The sequence below is a fragment of the Antedon mediterranea genome, chromosome 1 (genome assembly GCF_964355755.1).
Source record: "Antedon mediterranea chromosome 1, ecAntMedi1.1, whole genome shotgun sequence".
In the NCBI taxonomy this organism is placed as follows: Eukaryota; Metazoa; Echinodermata; class Crinoidea; order Comatulida; family Antedonidae; genus Antedon; species Antedon mediterranea.
The window spans coordinates 37,197,338-37,210,526 of NC_092670.1; the positions used below are offsets into that span (position 1 = coordinate 37,197,338).

At 34.0% G+C, this 13,189-nt stretch overlaps 1 protein-coding gene across 2 annotated transcripts in view; it reads left to right on the forward strand.

Moving 5' to 3' along the window:
- LOC140054859 (uncharacterized) overlaps positions 1-13,189 on the forward strand; it is a 102,493-nt gene that overhangs the window by 20,517 nt on the left and 68,787 nt on the right. For both annotated transcript variants that reach the window (XM_072099998.1, XM_072100073.1), the window contains exon 3: positions 12,947-13,180. The gene's annotated coding sequence lies outside the window, so the exon portion shown is untranslated. The remainder of the gene's footprint in view (positions 1-12,946; positions 13,181-13,189) is intronic.

A 13,189-nucleotide genomic window follows, 5' to 3' on the forward strand; every position in this document is an offset into this window, starting at 1 on the left:
TCTTGTTCCTATGCATAGATTTGAAGCCTAGAAATTCTTTGACACATATCAGTTCACTTATCAGAGTACAACCAAACTTTACTCATTGACTCATATCAGGTCATCGACCTGCTTTTACTCTACAGACTTGCCCCGAAGCTGCTTCCCGAGTTGTAAGAAAGTTAGCTTACTCAACTAAATCAGGCCTTTTTTTATAGGTTTACAGCGGGCAGGGACCGTTGAATCTGCTAGATGTGTAATGGGGCGTACGACTAACTGCTGCTGCTTTGTTGAAAGTCGTTGCATACACATTTGAATAATAGTAGTACATTAAAAAAATATTAAAACACAATTAATAAGAACACAAAGTTAGAACAAAGACAAAATCTAATATTGTCTATCAACTATTTATTTACTGATCAATGGTTAAAGCTATTTTTAACTGACTTATCGGCCAATAGATATACATTTTCGTACTGGCCCCAAATTAAATTTTACTAGCAATATCTTTAACACAATTCTTGTTAAATATTGTATCTCATTCCATTATTTGTTTACATGCGATATTACTGGCCAAAATCTAAGTTTTACAAGCCTGTCATTCATTGTAAACGCTGTTTATATAGGCCAACATTGTTCATAAATTTATATTGAGGATGGCTGGGCGCTTTACACCTAAAATATTTAGTTGTTTATTGTGGTTATGTTGTGAAAATGACTGGGCTTAAGTACGCTAATAATACAGTACAATGGCTGTGTCTGGAAATACAAGGTACTACACCATAAGAAGGCATATTAATTGCCATCATAAAATGTTTTTATTACCCAACATAAGCCTATCTCAATTTCTCAATGAGACAATCTATTATACTTTTGAATTGTTTGGTTGCGTACACAGTGGAGTAATTCTTATTTTATAATGACCTAGATAGAATGTAATACAATATTGAAACCCAAAACAACATAACTTTATAACTTTTGAGTTCTCATTCTAAATGTTTTAAGTGAACTTATACATAAGGTCTGCTCTTGTCCACAATTTTAATATTTTTTTTTTGCATTCTTAATTTTGTTGAGTGGATTTTCCTAGTACTATCCATGCTTTACTCTAGTTTACAGTTTGTTGTTCTTTTTTCTTCTTTTGTCCTATTTTCGCATATTTTCTACTGTACATCATCAGGGGATGTCCCCGTCCACCTGGAATAAAATGTTAAGTATTTCCTAGGACTTTCCTAGTTTTATCCATGCTTTTGTCTACATTTTATTTTCTTTTCTTTTGTCATATTTCCCTTTTTGTCATATTTCCCTTTTTGTCTACTGCACATTATCCAGGGGATGACCCTGTCCAGCTAGATAAATGTTATGCATTAAAAGTGGACTTTACTAGTTTTATCCATGCTTTTGTCTACATTATATTTTCTTTTCTTTTGTCATATTTCCCTTTTTGTCTACTGCACATTATCCAGGGGATGTCCCTGTCCAGCTAGATAAATGTTATGCATTAAAAGTGGACTTTACTAGTTTTATCCATGCTTTTGTCTACATTTTATTTTCTTTTCTTTTGTCATATTTCCCTTTTTGTCTACTGCACATTATCCAGGGGATGTCCCTGTCCAGCTAGATAAATGTTATGCATTAAAAGTGGACTTTACTAGTTTTATCCATGCTTTTGTCTACATTTTACTACATCTGTATATTTTCTTTTCTTTTGTCCCATTTCCCTTTTTGTCTACTGCACATCATCCAGGGGATGTCCCTGTCCAGCTGTGCCGTGAGTAGCAGCTGGGAAATACAACAGCCCACCCTAGTCCAGCTTAACTCTATGATTTCTTCTTCGGAAGGAAATCGCTGATATTGAAGTGCGTGATGTTTATCCTCTTTCACACCTTGCCTTGGGCTCTTATTCTACAATAAGATTCTTCACTGTCCATAGGAAGTTTAACATTAACACTTATATTACAATCATCAATCTATTTATATCACAGATCACTAGAACTGAAATTCATCAAAATTAATTTCTTAGAAAATTAAAATCCAGTGTTTAAATTACATACACTATCAATTTTCACCAGTATTTCGTTGAAGATGTACAAGTGTAATAACATCCATACAATATAATTTTTCACCAGTATATCTGGGATGTACAGTACTGTGCATTAAATTCCATACAGTATAAGTTTCCAACAGTATTTATTGAATGTACTGTGCATTAAGTTTCATACAGTATAAGTTTCCAACAGTATTTCTTTGATGTACTGTGCATTAAGTTTCATACAGTATAAGTTTCCAACAGTATTTCTTTGATGTACTGTGCATTAAGTTTCATACAGTAACAGTTTCCAACAGTATTTCTTTGATGTACTGTGCATTAAGTTTCATACAGTAACAGTTTCCAACAGTATTTCTTTGATGTACTGTGCATTAAGTTTCATACAGTATAAGTTTCCAACAGTATTTCTTTGATGTACTGTGCATTAAGTTTCATACAGTATAAGTTTCCAACAGTATTTCTTTGATGTACTGTGCATTAAGTTTCATACAGTATAAGTTTCCAACAGTATTTCTTTGATGTACTGTGCATTAAGTTTCATACAGTATAAGTTTCCAACAGTATTTCTTTGATGTACTGTCTGTGCATTAAGTTTCATACAGTATAAGTTTCCAACAGTATTTCTTGGATGTACTGTCTGTGCATTAAGTTTCATACAGTATAAGTTTCCAACAGTATTTCTTTGATGTACTGTGCATTAAGTTTCATACAGTATAAGTTTCCAACAGTATTTCTTTGATGTACTGTGCATTAAGTTTCATACAGTATAAGTTTCCAACAGTATTTCTTTTGATGTACTGTGCATTAAGTTTCATACAGTATAAGTTTCCAACAGTATTTCTTTGATGTACTGTGCATTAAGTTTCATACAGTATAAGTTTCCAACAGTATTTCTTTGATGTACTGTCTGTGCATTAAGTTTCATACAGTAACAGTTTCCAACAGTATTTCTTTGATGTACTGTGCATTAAGTTTCATACAGTATAAGTTTCCAACAGTATTTATTGAATGTACTGTGCATTAAGTTTCATACAGTATAAGTTTCCAACAGTATTTCTTTGATGTACTGTGCATTAAGTTTTATACAGTATAAGTTTCCAACAGTATTTCTTTGATGTACTGTGCATTAAGTTTCATACAGTATAAGTTTCCAACAGTATTTCTTTGATGTACTGTCTGTGCATTAAGTTTCATACAGTATAAGTTTCCAACAGTATTTCTTTGATGTACTGTGCATTAAGTTTCATACAGTATAAGTTTCCAACAGTATTTCTTTGATGTACTGTGCATTAAGTTTCATACAGTATAAGTTTCCAACAGTATTTATTGAATGTACTGTGCATTAAGTTTCATACAGTATAAGTTTCCAACGGTATTTCTTGGATCATGTACTGTACATTAAGTTCTATTTTTTACCAGTGCAGTATTTTTAGAATTACAGTTATTAGATCTTTAAATGATGTTATGTGATCACTAATAATTGGGAGTATGTAAGGTCTACAGTATTTGACCTAGTACCCTGGATGTGGTTTTTAACCAGGTGTGTCCAATATGAATGACCAAAGTTGTCACAAAGGAATAAAAAATATTAAAACAAGAGTAATGAATAGTAAAGGTAAGTAGTGACTCATTTTGTATTCCATGAATTGCAAATACTGGACCAACAGGTGAGTGGTCAGATTAATTTTATTTTGAAACAAAAAAATATAGTCCTTGGTGTGAAAGAAATTTGTAAATGAGAAAGTTTGTAAATGAGACCAATCAATACTTGAAGATTTTAAATCTATATTATAAGTGAGAGTGTTTGTCTGTTTGTCTGTTTGTTCGTTATACAAAATTTTGTTACTGCACATAATCTTACATATGGGGTATCAAAATGACCGCTATTGTACCGGGGATGTTCTAAGCTATATTTCAACATCATCCGCCACCTAGGATCCAAGTTAGGGACCAAAATGTGGTCAAAACCCCCACTTTCGATGTTTGTTCGTTATACAAATTTCTGTTTCTGCACGTAACCATACGTATGGGGTATCAAAATGATGGCAATTGTACCCGGAAGGTTTTAAACTACATTAAAAAAAATTCCCCCGACTCCTGGGGTTTTTGTGGGAGAGGTGGGGGCGGGGGGTGGTTTGTGATGTCACATTTTTGCTAGGGCTCAGGGTTGTAGGCTATCGCATTGTAAAATATATACTACAAAAGTTTGACAGTATTTGAATTATCCTCAGCAAGGCGTTTGGGGAAATATAGATATAGATATACATATTTTATTCATTAACCAATATGACACCTATTCAATTACACATTTAGCAAAGTACTTTAACCATATCCAGCTATGTATCGGTCTCTTGGATTGTCTCATTACAGACATCCATTCCTGTGTGAACATACACACGCTGTTTACCGTTACTGTGTTCAACTACATCACGATGCCTCCAAGGAAAAAACGTCCATTGTGAGAGAGTGGGGTTGGGAGTTGTGGTTCAGGGGATAGTGGGGATTTTGCTTACACCAGAATTGTGTTTGAAAAATGTTAAAGTATTTAATTATTCCTGGGAAGCGGCTGGGAGTTTGGGGTGGGAATGTAGGCCTATCACCATGACCGAAACTGTATTTGGAATGTTTTAAACTACATTTAAAAACTGCCACTGAGGGATTATGGGTTGGGAGTGATAACAACATAATTTGTACTGGGGTGTAGTGTAGTAGGGGGAGGAGGAGCGAAAATACTAGCGTAATGAAGTAGCCTATATGATTGGATTGTACTAGGAAAAGTTACTCAATTTGAACTGTCCAGGGGAGTACTCAATTTGAACTGTCCAGGGGAGGAGTTAAGGTTTGTTGATGGTGGCTGGGGTGGTGAAAGGAGAAAAAAGGCTGGGGGACCGCAGTATCTAAATTACATATTTTAATTATCAGCCAATATGACACCTCTTCATTTACACAATTTACAACGTACTTCAACCATTATTAAACCCATCGTAGCTATGCATACGCCTCTCAATTCGAAGCTTAGGTTGAATTGAATTTTGTCCATCACTGGGAAGAATTTGTTTTTAAGAAAGAGTATGGGGTGTTATTGAAGAGGGGTGGAGGTTGGCGAGTATAGACAGATACTGGCGTCGGGTGTTATGTACTGAGAAGGCTGTAAACTAATTTTGAAACCCGCCCTGGGGCGGGTATAATTGCTAGTATAATATATATCACAATTAGCATGAGCGATGCATGATGGGAGTGAATTGGGAGAAATAGCGCCACCAGTATAATAACAACTTTATATACTGGCGGTGGCACTATTTCTCCCAGTTCTTTTCCATCATGCATTTGTGATAAACCTTATTGCAAAAAATACCATCACCAAATATCACCATAGCAATAACATTGAGGATTGTTTGTTAAATAAAAGGTTTTAAAACGTTTGCCTTTTTCAAATGTTTGCTTTATTGAATATTGTAAAAAACAAATTGATATTTAAATGATTTGTGATATAAAATGCAATAATTTGTAAAACAAACTGAGATTCACTGATTAGATATTGATATTGGCTGTGCTAAGATTGTGACAACTTACCTGGATAAACTTACATTAGACCTTATCCTCTTGAGAGGATTATTCATCGATTTGTCACTGTATAATATGATAACAATATTTCCATTGCAGTATAGAAAATATTAAATGTTAATGACAGTTGTTTTAGTTTATTAATTTAGTTTACTTGTTGGATCCTATTTGCTCTTTATAAAGCTCTGTCTACATTATCACATTTTATGCAACACAAAAATGTGATGATGTCACATCACTACCATATTTGAACATCACTACCATATTTGGGCATATTAACTAGTTTGATATTGTAGACAGAGCTTAAAGAAAGAACAAATCAGCTTGAATATTGTTGACATGCAGGATGCCATTCTACCGCGTTTCAGAGTACAGTCATAGGCTTTTGACAAGCTGTGGCAAACTGTTATTAACACATTGCAAGATCACAGTCTTCCATTATGAAGCAGAAACCTGACCGTGGCAATCATACGACGTTGCACTGTCTACACTATCAAACTAGTGTGATGTGCCCAAATATGGTAGTGATATGCACAAATATGATAGTGATATGACATCCATTTATGGGCACATCACATTTGTTGTCATATAAAGTTTGATAGTGGAGACAGAGCTTCAGATTTTAAAGGTCTCTACTTGACAGACTGTAGGTTGCCAGTCTTCCCTAAGCAGAATAATATTATGTGAGGTAGCTAAACTTGGCAATGAAAGAGTATAGAGTACTAGTATGCGTTTTGCCCATGAGAGGTCAATTTTGCAAGACTGAGAAAGAATATTGACTGCTGAATCAGTTTCCTTGTAATCTTTTTCAAATAATTAATTTGCTTGACTTTATAATAGTCGTTATTGTATTCTTCAGTAACTTGAACTAGTAAAACTAACAAAGTAGGTAAAATTATGCAAAACCCTTAAAAAGTTATATGTTTCACTAAAAACTTTAGTTTTTTCATTACTTTGTAAAAGAGTTTATCATTATTTATTTGTATAGAGGAATCGTTTGTTTGTATTGTACTTGTTTTAATGTTAAAGGTGTTTCCTTAACAAAAAGTATTAATGGGGAATATGGTCACTTGACCATCCCTACTGGTATAAACTACTAAACACACTTTTCAATACAGTCATACAGAATAATTCCAAAATAGTACTCTATGCCCTTGTATGAACTCTGTATGAGTTTGTTCAACTGAAGCTGAATAAGAATTTGTAGGTCATAATACTACAGTAGAATTGGATAGAGTCAATGTATAGTTTATCCAGAGATGTTGTTCTATTAAGTCTAGTTGATTTGATATTTTATAATCAGCTTAGCCTATCCTGAGGTTGATTAATTTTGTTAACTAGTCGCTGCATCATTCTAACCCACAAGCCCATAGCCAGGATTTTTACAAGGGTTGTTTTTTCCACAAAAGGACAAACATCTTCCATGAGCTAGGCTAATTATACCTACTTTACCATCGCTTTTACTGCTGGTCTCCAGTTTGAATGAAAAGAGCACTTCTTCTTCTTCCATTTAGGAGCAAACTTAGCCCGAACAAAATTACAAAATTTGATCAACCAGGACTGGAGTTGACCATGTGGTGTTATATAATATATACCTTTGAACTCCCTGACTATTATGGACTTACTGTAAGCCAACTGTAACTTTGCTAGTCCGAACAAAACTGCACTTACAAAATATTCAAAGAAAATTTTATTCTCATCCGTTTCTGGAAATTCCATTGCTTGCATTAAAAATTACAGAACAACAATTGAAACTGCATTAGTTACAATAAACATATTTGATTTGACATACCAACTATGAGTTGACCATGTGGTGAAATGTGCCTAGATTATTTGTCATCACACTTGAAATAAGGAAGATATGAATTTGGAATTACCTCAAAGCAGTTTGTCAAGATTCAAGATTCAAACTGTATTCTTATCCATTTCTGGAAATTCCATTAAATTACAAAATAACAATTAAAATTACATTACAAAAAAAAACATACTCGACATATATAAACAATAAAAATAACTATTTACAGTATATTTCACCTATAATTTTCATCGTTTGTAATTTTTGTTAAAAAGAAAAGAACATTGTATGTGGTGCAAGCACTAAATCTAACTTATTACTCTATTCTTAAATTGTTTTGTACTGGCTCAAGGCTAATCAACCATGTATTAATGAACACAAGAAGTAGTGAAAATAATTAACACACCTGTACTGTGTCATTTTGATTGGTATCCGCTATATCAGAGGTGTTAAAATATAGGCTTGGAATGAAATGTGATAGATGTACAGTACTGTACATGTACTTCACCTTGGCTGGAATTTATCTGTTAGCTATTCCTCCATGGTTTAAGTGGAAAACTTTATTTTATCAAACCAGTTCTTTTTAATCTTAAAAATAATAGAATAAACATCAAACATTTAAGAAAGATTTAATCTAAAAATCTATTGATGATGATGATTACTGCCTCTCCGCTGAAAAGTCTGCCGGCATTTCCGCTTGGGCTGCTCCGTGTATCTCTTTTTTACCAGTTTCTTCCAATCGGATCTTTCATTGGCTAGTTGTTTAAGTTGCTTAGGTTATTTTGAAAATGGACTGAAAGCAAAATACTTGACTTTGTGACACTCTACAGTTTAGATAATTCGGTGCAATCTTCAATACAGTACTGCCAGAAGTGGAAGGTACCATTCTGGCTAAATGAAGCAATTGTGAATCAGGTGACATGTTTTAAGAGGTCTAACAATTCACATTACTAGCACTCCTAATCACACGCTGTGATGACATTACAACCATATCTGAATGTGGTACAGTATATGGCCCCCAGAAACTTAGTTATATGGTTTTAACATTAGTCACTCCTGGATCAAAATACTCAGTTGGCAAGTTTGGTTGATTCGTAGGTGATGTAAGTAGGTTATCAGTGCTTCAGATCAACACCCTACCATTCCCCATGGAATGTGATAAACTACATCAGTAATGCACTATTCAATTCAAGTTGTCAGGAAGAAGGGGGCTTCGGCAATGCGTTATTATAAATGCTCTCAATCTTATATATTATCAGCAATAGTGCTGTTACTATACACATGTGTGGGCACTAATTTCTTATTACTGTAGCGCCCTTAAAAGCCGCAGAGATGTTTCCAATATATCGGGGGCAAAGGTGGCCCTAAAAAACAAGTTTCTATAACTTTAGTTTCTATACTAACAGTTAACACGTCAGTTTTAATTTAAATGTATATGTTGTTTATTAAATTGTTTTGAACAATAAAAAACATTGTTGCAATGCTTTTTTATAGTGTGAAGCTTACACAAGCAAGCGTCGTTATTCTTTGGGAGCAAAGGTTTCACAATTATCAACTTTATGTGGTTTGTGCTATACAGGTTGCTCTATTTTACCAGTTGATTTTAATTAGCTTAGAATAGCAATCAAAGAGCGACTGTACACTAGTTTACAATTCACATTTCGTTTTCAGAATATTTCTACTTAAAAAAGAAAGAGATTTTCCTATCAAAAATATGTGGGAAAGGGGGGTGGGTTGTTGATAGGATTAGTTTGACACCATATTAAGAATACAGTGTAAGGCTACGTTCAGACACATGGCGTTGACCGTTTTAGCGTACAACGTTACTAGCAAGGTCACATTACAATCCGCAGAGAAGAAAATGAGGTGTTCAGACCCATAGCGTACGATTATCGTTACAACGGAAGTGCGTCATTCAAGTTGTTTCTGGTTGCATATTCATGTGCTCTTTACCCACATGTTTTCATCATTATTTCCACTGTATATAGGCCTAGATTACTGAGAGGGCAACCCTTCTAAAAGAAAACGAAATAAATAAATAAATCTCAGCCCTACAATTATGACAAATTTTGCCGTAAATAAAACATACCTCAGCATTTATTTAAGAAAAATATAGTAAAGCCAAATTTCTGTTTCTATTATTTTTATGTTGTAATAAAAAACATTTTCCCCAGGCTCTTGTGTTTCGAAAATAAAGCATGCTTCATTCTTTTAGCATCGTACACTAAAACGGTCTAACGCCATGAGTCTGAACAGGTCCTAAGTAAATTTCATCAATATCAATAATTGTTTTGCAATATTTCTGATCAATTTGTTGTGGTATGTGAAATGATAGTTTCATGTTTCAACTACAGTGTACTTCTGTTATAACAGTAAGATGCTACCCTTATGACATCTCAATAGGAGACTAATGTAGAACACAAATCTAGCACACTAATCTTATGGAAAACACTGTTAAGCTCTGTCTATGGTAGTGACATGATTAAATATGGTAGTGATATGCCATCATCATGTATATGGGCGCATCACATTTTTTTGTCACATAAAGTTTGATAGTGTAGACAGAGCTTTACTTGAAAGGTGTGTACAGTAAATTACATATGACAATTTATTTTTAATTACTGTATGAACTATCACACTAATTCTCTAAAAGGTCTACTACTGTGTGTTTGAATTAATTTATAAGGAAATTCAGGTCTATTTCTTTCCCATTTTCAGCCCCATTAAACTTGGCTTAATTTCATGCTCATAGAGGTACAGTAGGTTTAAATTCAAATTAGATCGACAAGTCTTCAATATTTACAGGAACTATAGGAACATTTCATTTAGGACCACGTTATATCTTAGATATTCTTTCAGACAGACTTTCTCAACATTTTAACACAAGAAAGCCTGGTAATACGAGTCCTGACTACTAGAAATTCTGTGACATTCCCTGGCTTTTTTTCTTTCAAATGTTTTAGCAGATCATGAACGAAAACTGAACCCAAAATATCCTCGAGCTACTCAAGTCCATTGCATTATTCCTTTCACGAAAGCCTGGTAAAACGAGTCTAGACTACTTAGTGACATCCTTTTTTTCATTTAAATTTTACCAGCATGGACAAAGACTGAACCCAACAACTCTATCGCATTATTCATTATTCACAATATTTACAGGAACTAAAAGAAGATTTTGTGATCACATTGTATCGCAAATAGTCTCACTCACTCCATGGTTCTGGTTCTGGTGGTAGAACGAGTCTTCTCGGATAAGGACTATAAACCGTAGGTCCAGTGTACACATTTAGCTCGTGTGCACTTTAAAGAACCTAGTACATCTTTCGAGACGAGTAGGGGGTTACCCCGGTGTATTAGTACATCACAGCCACTGATCACCAACTGGGCCCTCTGGGAGACCAGTCTTTGACTGAAGAGGTTACCCAGTATAAATATAAATTTCAATCAATCAATCAATTTAAGACAGACTTTGTGAAGCTTTGAACACAAGAAAGCCTGGTGAAATGAGTCTAGACTACTTAATAGTGACATCCTTTTTTTCATTCAAATTTTACCAGTATGGATGAAGACTGAACCCAACATCATTATCCTTAACTTCATTGCATGTTATTCACCTTACTTCTTATCTATTATTAATTTTAATTTCATATCATACCAGATATAGTGTGAAAACACCTGTACATCCACTCACATAGTCCAGCCTAGTTTTTGCAAGCACACTGCTTCTCAGTGTGAACTGCATTATCTTCCCTGTTTGAAATCTCCTGAGATTCTTATTTTTCCAGCATATTAAATATCCTGTTTGGTTACCTTTGCCATTTGATGGTAAATACCAACCTTTGTCTAATGGATAAATATATTGCTATTACTATTTAAAGTACTGAACAGTAACGATTGTCATTTTTAAATCTTGTATATTGTTTTCATCAACAATATAATAATAGTATTATTAGTGTGCAATTAATTTAATATTTAATAAAATACAGTGCATGACATATATATAGAGAAAAATTTGAATACAAAGTATCTTAACAGTAATATATAGTCCACTGTCATGAAACTGAACATCTTGAAAACCCAGGAAAAAATCTCCAAATCAGAAATTGTTTTTTTAATCTATAAAAGATACCAATTTCGGCATTTTCAAAGGTCATTCAAAAAGTAGATTCTTCTAACATCCTAGTGAACATAAATCAGCTGGTTAAAACTCCTCATTACAATACCTAGTCTAATGTTCAGATTATAGCAAGAAGTATTAAAATAGAAACATTTGTTCAGTTCCATCTATACTATCAATTTCATTTGTGAAGTATTGAAATAAATCTTTATTCTGTGCAGTGGGTATTTTTTAGATTACTAGATGACATAAATGCACTTTCAATTCCTAAGCTTAACCCTATCATTGTGTCTTCCATACATACAAGCCCTAAATCATAAGTTGAGTTGTTCCTTGTCATAAAATCTCCAGATTATATGAACTGTTCCAGAGCATTTCAAATTCAATCTAATAAGAAATGTCAAATAAAATTTACATTATTGTAAATTTGTATGAAATTCTTGATTTTTCTGTTGCTTGCATGTATAAATGGGCTATAAAAACATTATCTCTGCGATGCAATTTATTATCATCGACATTGGATAGTAACATTTTCAGGAAAATTTGTTTTATATAAGTATTTATTTTGGTTTGTATTCCTATTACAGTTACTTACACAACTTTTTGTTTCACAATTTATTTATTTATGCTGTGAATATTTTAAACTAGGAATTTATGATGATATCTGCTGGTGGTACCATATTTTTATCAACTGATATTTTGCTAGTTAGATGCTAGTTTGGTACAAGATGGCCGCCAGGCTTGTTCGACAATGTTTTAACAGTTTATAACATTTAATACTATTTTGTACAAAATATGCAAAAACACAAGACAAATATTTAGTTTAAATGTATAATATATATATATTTTAGATGTTCCGCTGTACCACGCTGAGAATGTTATCCAATCGAATGTTAACAATACCATGAAAGCCCCAGTGGTCTAATGGTTAGGACATCTGCATATCAAGCAAAAGGTTCCGGGTTTGAGTCTCGGGTGGGCCAACTTTTTCTCATTCTCACAGATTTCCTCAATACATGTCCGTGGTGATTACGCTTTCTCGGCTCTTACAGTAGCACCCCGGTGCTCCGAAGAATCAATGCGCAGCGTGGTGATATTGCCGTGTCTGATTGGTTGATTTACGGCTGCCATATTAGAAAGAAGTAGCTTTCCCACATATGGAGTTAACGATCTAGCCTTCGGCTTTCTTACTGTACAGGTCTACAGTGTGGGTAAATCAGACAAAATATAAAATGGAACCCAAGTTTACCTTCCCAGTGTTGTGACCAAACATTATGACTAAGCTACAGACTTCTTATTGACTGAGCTACTGTAGCTAAGCACAAGACCTAAAGTATAATATTGACTGAGCCACTCAGACCATCTACAGTACAGTGGTATGCAAGCTAGCTATTGATAAGCCCTATGACCTCACCAGGAATCTGCTTCCATTTGTTTTCAGGTCAAGGTTATTGGCTGTTGTAGGTTGTCTTGTGTGTGTGTTGCATAACATAACATTCAGAGCTGTGTAACTGCAAAGGCCGAGGCATACCAATCTTGTATCCTGCCTGCGTTATCAACATAAATACTTCGTTCCTTTCTCCAAGCCTGAAGATATACAAACTCTTCAAATCTGGAACATAATTTTACACTAAGGAATATTGCATGTACCATTCATGGAATAACATTTTACTGAGTAAGTAGC